The sequence below is a fragment of the Rattus rattus genome, chromosome 10 (genome assembly GCF_011064425.1).
Source record: "Rattus rattus isolate New Zealand chromosome 10, Rrattus_CSIRO_v1, whole genome shotgun sequence".
Lineage (NCBI taxonomy): Eukaryota > Metazoa > Chordata > Mammalia > Rodentia > Muridae > Rattus > Rattus rattus.
Genome location: NC_046163.1, coordinates 27861205 through 27870620, shown reverse-complemented (window position 1 = coordinate 27870620; position 9416 = coordinate 27861205). Strand labels below are relative to the sequence as shown.

General features: G+C 31.9%; 1 pseudogene; it reads right to left on the bottom strand.

Annotated features, from left to right (window-relative positions):
• Nucleotides 1–654: 654 nt before the first annotated feature.
• Nucleotides 655–1454, bottom strand: LOC116911452 (annotated as a pseudogene).
• Between the last annotated feature and the right edge of the window lie 7962 nt (nucleotides 1455–9416).

The window sequence follows — 9416 nt, the reverse complement described above, 5'->3', positions numbered from 1 at the left end:
CCCCATTGCCGCCCTTCCCCCAACAGTCTAGTTCACTGGGGGTTCAGTCTTAGCAGGACCCAGAGCTTCCCCTTCCACTGGTGCTCTTACTAGGATATTCATTGCTACCTATGAGGTCATGAAGCAAAGAAGTGCAGAAGTGTAGATCGCTCCTGAGAGACACAGCCAGAATACAGCAAATACAGAGGCGAATGCCAGCAGCAAACCACTGAACTGAGAATAGGACCCCAGTTGAAATGATTTGCTGACCAATGCTGATTACTGTGGGCCATGGAATATGTCTCTCATAAAATTACTGCTAACAAAAGATGTTTTAAAATAACATAACATGTTTCAGACAAAGTACAGAGACTACTTCATGATCTTCAGACTTTCTTTGATAAGGTAGCAAACACTACAATGGTGTTATCTTTTGGTTTTATTTTCTGGATTATAAAAAAAGCCTGTACATAATGTTTTTAGATAGTCTTCTTAAGAACATCCTTTAAGAAAACTTATCAAATGACTTATTACATTTCTTCTGATATCATCTTTCATTAATGTCACTATCAACCTTGATTAACTGATTCAAATTTTCACAGTATAATAAGCAACTTTTATGCATCTTTTCTCAGTCCCTGAGAATCATAATCTTCACAGAAGATTTTTATCCATTCATTTAAAATCTCTGGAAAGCAATGGTGTTCTTTCATTAGTAACAGGGCAAGGAACAGTGTCATAGAGGGTTAATCCATGTAAATTGGCTTCCACCCGTAAAGTAATTTTCTGAAAATCACGAATATAAGTCAAGAAGAATCCAAAGAATGAAAATGGCATAGACCATTCTGCTGCAATAGTAACCATGTGAAGCACATAACCTTCATCCTCTGGGTTCCAGTGTAGTTTTCTGTACTGCAGCAGCACCAAAATCACTACTGTACAAAATTGATGAGCAAGTCATCGTGCTAAGTGCACTTAACACCAGATATCAACAGTAGTCAGACCCAGAAGACTTGTTTGCTGTGAATTTTGGGCTGCATTTGGTAGGAAAGGATGGTCTGAACAAACATGTAAAATGAGCCCATACTAAGGACAAGGACAACTCCACACACATGGACAATAAATAGTGCTGATTTCTGGAAATTTGCCACAAGAGAAAGTCCTAAACAACTCAGTAACTCAAGTACAAGGACAGCCTTGTTTAACTTGATGATAAGGTTCTCTTCAGGGTTCAGTGCATGAACTTGCTTGTAATGAACATAGATGGTAGCAATGCCTAAAATGCCAGCAATATTTAGCATTACTCCAAAAAGGCATCTTTCAGCAGGCATTGTCCCAGTGTCACTGATGTAAGGCAATGCAGGGTCAACATGGTGGAGTGTGATTGCAATGATATAAGAGAATATAAAGGTATTAAATGTCCAAATTACAAGGGCCAACGGAAGGAAGCTGAGGCCTTTCTGAAACCACCACATTTCAGAAAGGTCTTGTGGGTGAACTTTGGGTCAATTCCTTGGCTTCTAGTTTCTCAGACCATGTAGACTGTGAGACTGAACCTTGAATTAGTGATGGAAAACTTTAAACAGAGTCCAGTTCTTGATGGTATCTTTATTCTACCACCTGTGCTCTGAGTCACAAAATGTAAACCTTAAGAACTGCCCAAACTGGTTCCCTTTTCACATCAGTCTTTTCTGTCCCGGAACAGCCAGCACCAGCCTCAAAGGACAGAACTATCATATTGTGTTAAGTCATCGAAGTATCACTAATGGGAAGCTAAGGAAGAATATTCAACTAAGATTATGTATATTAAACATAATAAAATTTATAATTTATTTATTATAAACAGCACCTCTCAATTTGTTAATGTTACTGAAATATGTATTAGATTGTGAAATGAATTAATTATGACCACTGCCTATCGGTTTAATGCTAATTTTATAGAGAGTAATTTTTTTCCTATTTTTCCTCAAATTCTGTAGAAGTCTTTAATACCATGTCAACCTTATTATTTCATCATTATCTATGGATATCTATTTACCTACATTGTGAAGGGTCTGGTCTTTTGGGTCCTGCAGATGTACAGTCTTTATATATGTTTCTGAACCATAAACCATGATGTTCAAATCAAAAATTCAGGTCCCTGAAAACTGTAAGGTGGTCATGAGAAAACTCAGCCAGCTAAAAAGGCAAGACAAGAGGGATTGGGTTTACATTTCATTGCTATTGGTTTTTGTTTATTTGTCTTCCTTTTTAGCCATATATGTATAATCCATACCAAATCTTCCTGTGAGAATGATTTCAAAATATTGATAAAGCACCGAGGGATTAAAATAATTATTTAAAACTTGGATTTTAAATGTTTGCTTTAGGTTCTGCTTTATTTTATTTTCAAGTAGGATTCCATTTATCTCAGAGTAACCTCATATTTATTAAATAGTTTATAGTCTTTATATTTTCTTGGACTCCCAATTGCAGGGCTACAGAGATATACCTTCACAGCCAATGCATACTTGCACATTATCCCCTACACCCCAATAAGTGAAAATGCCAAGGTCTGTAATTTTGGATTAGACAAAAATTTAGCCTTACAATCATGTAATTTTGTTTGTTCTGTGTGTGTAACTCATTTATAAAAGATTGGTACTTAAACATATGTAGGTAAAGATTAGACATTAGTATGACTTTATATTTTCATTTTATATATCTACATATTATCTAGGATTCAAATGTCACATTTCTTATCTTTTAGGTACTTAACAAATTAATTTAACATTATCTCTAATTGATCTATTTTGACCAAATATCATAACTTCAATCTTTATGGTGGGATAAATTCTATTATTATACATATATCCATTCTTCTATGTCCCTCCTTCAGTTGATGGTCTGTTAGGGTTGTTTTGCATCTTAGATGTTATGGATAGTGTTAAAGTGAACATCACTATTTCAAACTCCATAGCATGTTAATTTGAGTCTACTATTTTAATACTCAAAATTGGTACAACAATACCATGTTTTCGGTTTTTGAGAAATCACCATAATGATTTTTAAAGTAGCTGCTTGAGTTCACATGGCCAGCATCAATATATGAAAATTTTCTTTTTGTCCAAACCCCATCAACACATATTGTGATTTATTTGTTAATTCTGATTTATTTGTATTGAAAAATCACTGTAGTTTGAATTTGTGTTTCTCTCATTGTGTGTTCATTTCATTAGTTTGTTTATTAAGTAGTTTGATTTCTTATTTTTTACATTTCTTCTTAAGTTCTAGTAATTCTTCCTTGGTCATGTTCATAACTGCTCAGCTTTTAATTCAGTTCTGTAGGCTGTCTCTACTCTTTGAATTGTTTGCTCTACAGAAGTATTTTTAGTTCACAAGGTCTTATTGGTTGATTGTTGACATTATTTGCCAAGCAACTGGAGCCCTACATAGAAAGTCCTTCCCTATGCCATTTTTTTCAATGATTTCCCCATTTTTTTCTTTAACATTTTTAGATTTTCAAGTCTTATGATAAGGTCTTTGATTTATTTTGAGTTGATATTTTACATAGGATAAAGCAGGGGTTCTGGTCCATTTGTCTACGTGTAGGCATCTAACTATACTAACCAATCTAGAGAAGCTTCTTGCTTCTTCAGTTTTGTCAAAAAATCAGATGGCTCTTCCATGATGCTCCACGAGCTCTAGGCAGGACGATGTTGACGTAGACCACTTATTTGTTGCAGAGCATGTATGGCCACGTACTTTTACCACAAGTCTCTACATTGTTTACTTTACACTATAAAAAACGAGCTTTTTCAATCAATGTTGAGGACAGGGACAAGGTAGGAGTCTCTATTATGTGGCATCCTAGAGCTGAGAGCAAAAAATGAACACCTGCACCTCTTCCTCTCTCAGAAGCTACCTCCAATTGATGCACAGTTGCAAATGAAACAATAGTTTTATCTAAGGGAGTCCCATTGGGGAAGCAAACAATTCTTAAAGGTGGGCCCTATGCTCAGCAAAAGATAGCCAACAAAAATGAACTTAAAGGAATGTGTCTTTTGAAGCTCTTTGTTCATAATAAAAAGTCAGGACAATTTTCTTAAACCTTACTGATGTTTTAATTATATTATGTCTTCTAATTTTGATGTTTTTATGGTATTCTTATGTGTGCCCATGAGTATGTATCTGTCTCTATGGGTGTTTCTTTGGCTCTTTGTCTTGGTCTTTTTTTTTTTTTTTTTTTTTATATTTCCATTATTGTTGGTTTCTATTAATCTTGTTTTATTTTATTGTCAGTCCTTTGGTGCCTATTTGTTTTCTAATGTAAAACAGACAGTGTTTGTATGGAGTTGTTTCATGATTCCATAAGAACATTTGTTATTTAACTATCAGAAAATAACTGTACTTGTACTTCCAATTTTTAAACCTATAATTATAGATTTTGCTATAAGTGCAATTGTTCAGTCTTTAGGTCTTTAATATAGAATCATATTATTTGCAGATTAAAAAAATGCTTCTTTTCCTATTCATATGCTTTTCAGTTTTCTTCTCATTTTCTCTAGACAAGGCCTCATACACTGTAATTGAGTAAAATATAAAGCTTTTAGGGCTTAGATTATTTCCTCCCTTTGTCCTGAACAGTTTGCTATTTTCCAGTACAAAGTAATTGGAAGCACTATGTCTGAACCGAGGTATCTGGTTAGTTGTGTATATTTGCTAATAATGTGTTACTTGGTATTGACAGATCTCTATGTTAATGGAATAAATGAAATTCAACTATGCAAATTTTAAAGCCATCATAGAATTTGTAAAATATTTTAGGAAAGAGCGACAATTTATTGATTATTGTTTCTGGAATTTAAAATAAAATACTAGGTATCTCTGTTCTCTAAAAGATATCTAAATGGTATTTTACATTAAGACATTGCAATGTAGATATCAGGTTTTCTAAATATGTTTGTAATGCATTAATAATTTAGTACACAAGTACATTAATTACATCATTCATGATGTAAAGTCATTTTTACTCTCAGCAGAAACCAAGAATTCTGTATTATTTCAATTATTTATGTTCTTATGTATGAATTTCTGATAATGTCATTTTTTCTAACTAGAGCCAAAGAAACACCCATAGAGACAGATACATACTCATGGGCACACATAAGAATACCGTAAAACATCAAAATTAGAAGACATAATATAATTAAAACATCAGTAAGGTTTAAGAAAATTGTCCTGACTTTTTATTATGAACAAAGAGCTTCAAAAGACACATTCCTTTAAGTTCATTTTTGTTGGCCATCTTTTGCTGAGCATAGGGCCCACCTTTAAGAATTGTTTGCTTCCCCAATGGGACTCCCTTAGATAAAATTCAAACGCAATTCTCAATTTCATATGGAATAGATGTGTTTTAAAATGTTTTTTTTGCAAAATTTAAAAATATTTCTTCTTCTCATTCTCCTTATTTAATACTTTTGTTGATTGTTTTACCACACATAACTGAATACCCCTCTTGCAAATGCCATTTTATATGTATAACTTATTGGTTCCCTGATCAAGAAACAAAGACAAAACAAACAAATGGATTTTCAAAATATAAATATATCAACATGTTATTCATAAATTGATTAATTGACTAGTTAATGAAATATTTGAAAAACACCACTCTTATAAATATAAAGCCTACATAATCAACTTTTACAGAAATGCAAACATTCACTGCTCATAATAAAAACTAGAATTTTAATATTCCTTCCAGTAACTTATTCACTCTTTTTGCAAAGAGTGGCTTTATACTTAGATAATTGGGAAGAAATAAATTTAAGAAAAATCCCTAAGTGTCTCTGAATTCTAAAAATACAAGAGCAAATTTTCATCTTTAGAATTCAAACTACTTCTATTATAAAGGCTCATTCATACTGTTCAAACGCAGATGCCTCTGAAGTAGAAACTCTCCTTTACTGTATTTAACGTAGTTATGTGGTTTTTGCTCAAATTCATTTCTTCTATATTTCTCTAATTTACATTTTAACAAGATTGCCCTGCCAGTTGTTGCTAGAGAATAGAACAATGCTCTAAGAGTGAATATGTAATTTTACCCTTGAGACTATTGGACTGATCGCATGTTAGGAATCAGAACATGGTTCAGTAAAATGATGACACTGCAAAGATGGACGACCTGATGCATTCACACAGCCTCTAGATAACTACCAGGAGGAGAGGTGGACTCCTGGGAAATATTCATACTTATGAATTTTAGGTAATAAATATGTTGGAGATATTTTAAAAATCTATAAAACAATATGTTGTAGAATTAAAACAATCTACAAAATTAAACTAACCACTTTGAATATGTTCACACAGTTTTTGCATGAATCTTGAAACCTGAGTTAGATCTCACAAATACATACAACATGGGCAGATATAATGACTTTAAAGAATATTCATTACACCTGAAGTAAAATTTTTACATTTCAGAGGGGACTTTTATAAGCCATGTTTTTGTTTTTTTTAAATAAGTTTTTGGCTTTAAAGTATATTTTTTCTTTTAAACTTATATAAACAGGTATGCAAAATGTGAAGGACATTGCATACCATGTTTATTATTTTTTAATTTATATCAAGAAAAGTTTCATGTAGTCTTAAACTTGAAATGAAGCCAAAGATTTAGCTAAACTTTGGGATCTTATACTTCCTACCTCACTTTTGTAGAAATAACTGAATTTTTACTTGACATTTGGATTTGCATGGTGAAGTGAATCAAATGTAATGCTTCCTAGATGCTGTGCAAACATTGCCTGTTGAGCTATTTTCCTGGTCCAACACTGTGTGATATACGAGTTCATTGCCTATATTTACCTTCTCTGTTTATTTCATAGTGCAAACATAAATCCAACCAGCCTTTTTAAACACAAAATTCATTATTGTTGTCTGTGTTCCTCATGCTATGTAGCTGCTAACTAGGTCTTCCTGTTCCTCATTGTAACAGTACTACTCAGTGGTCAACGTTTCCTCAATTATCTCTTCCCATTCTTCTCTTAAAATATCACAAAGTATTTGCTCTTTAATTTCATTTCTTTCTGAAGAAATTTTGCACATACAAGGAAATTGGTCTCATATATTTTATATGTCATATATACTTTATTCAATTGTAAAGAAAAAATTTCATTTAAAGAGTTTTAACAAATTAAATTATTCTCTTATCATGTAACTGTTTTGTGTCTCTAATTTTAACATTTAATTTGACATAAATTGAAGGCTTCAACAATATGGTTATGAAGGAAGAGGGGGAGACTGGAACGAAGAGGAAGAGAGAGGAGGGACAGAGAGAGAAGCCGTGGCCGGTGATGTTAAGATTCTGTTCTGTGTATTTACAGGTTGTTATTAATGTTCTTAAGTGATGGATGTTGCTGGGCTTTGTATGTTTAAGTGGGCAATTATATTTTATCAATTAGATCTAAAAAAAACAATATGGCTACTTGAGTCAGTAAAGTAAGACTGCCATCTTCAATGTGGGTGGCCATTGTCCATTACAAACTTCTCTTCTTCTCTCCTTCCTTCTTTATTTTGTGTATTTTTTCTTTCCTTCCTTCTTTCTTTCCTTCCTTCCTTCCTTCCTTCCTTCCTCCCTTCCTGTCTTTTTTGTTCCCTTATTTCCCTTTTCTGTCCTCTGTCTCTGACTCCTACCTTCTCTCTTTTCCTACATACTTTTTCCTTCTTTAGTTTTAAATTTTTTTTATTACAATATTTTAGGAGTATTGGAGATAAAAGCTCTGGTAACTGAACTTGTGGTGATGTTTGGTTTTGCACAACTAGAACCAATTGACAATTCTTCTGTCCTTGGACATTTCTGTATGAAGATAAAACTCATCCTCAGAAATATAACTGCAGAGTATATGTAGGCTACCTTTAATACTCAGAATGCATAATCTTTACAATAGTTCATCAGTGCTGATACAAACTTTATAGCTTATAAAATTTTATAGCTAAAATTATTTTTATAACCATAACATTTATAGATCTGAAAATATGGAAATAAATTCTTTGGGAAGGTTTGACTTAATTTTCACACAACTTTGACTGTATCATTACCAGTTACCATGTAAATTACCAGAACATAATGTGCAATTCAACACATTTCAATTTTGTTTATCTAATACGAAATAAAGTTAGTGACTTTGGTTCCCATCAGTTACATTAAATAATTAGTACTGAATAATAAAACTGCAAAGTTTTCTTTTCAATTAAGACTTTCACATACTTGTACCAAAAGTGGTTTGTAGTTCTATGTACAATATCTAAACAAGTGTCATTATGACCTAAAAGCTTTGTGCATTTTTATGCACTCTAGTCTGAAATGTTTACTGCTTCTATTGCTTTTTGCAATTACAGTGAAGTGAGGCAGAAAATAGCAGCTCAAAAAAATGTATTCAAGTAATGAAGTTGGAACCATTAGTTTCAAAGCTTTTGTTATTTTAGTAAATATTTAATCTTCCTAACAGCATGGGTTCCTAATTGATCTTTAAGTATTATAGTTCCTGGACATTTCTAATTGACTTCTAATTGCAACATTAAGGCAGTTAGACAATAAAATGTAATGAATGGTGAAGATTTTTACAGTAAAATAAATCAACGTAATATAGTAAATTATAAAAATAATTTTATCAGTGAAATTTGAAGCAAAAGAAAAGAAAGTTTATATATTTGACTATGTTCATCTCAACTTGAAACAGTCTACAAATTTAAAAAGACAAAAAATAAGTATTTGATTTATGTTATATATCACACATGTAAATAATACAAATTTTAACATTTTTGTCATAGAATATTAATACCCAGGTTCCTATATGTTCAGTATTGTTTCACTTCAATCACTTTTAATATTATCATCTGCTACACTAGTAGTGAACTTCATTTATAAATTTATAAAGTTCATAATTATATATATATTAATATATATAATTAAATATATATATAATTAATACAAGTTACTATATACTAAGCCAATATAAAATAAAGTGTTACAACTTTTATTATAAACACATAAATATTTTTAATGAGAATGATTGCTTATGAACATTGTCTATGGCAGAATAAAACATTGGGAATTCTTCTATGAGCTGTATTATTGTAATAGTTATTCAACCTCCTCTACAACCCCTTCAGCTTCCTGCCTCATTTTTTTCCAAGTATACATTGACTAATAATTTCCTATATATTTATATGAAATCAACTTATTTGATTTTTATTTCTGTGTAACTGGATATTTTGGGATAGGATAGTGTCCTAGTTTATCCATCTTATCAATTACAATACGATTTGCTTCTTTCCCTCCTTTTTTTTTTCAGTTTTTGAATTCTCAGATAAATGGGCAGGACATTCTGAAAAGATAGATATATCAGACATTGACCAGATAAAACAATAACGTTTCAAGAACAGAGCACTAATCAATC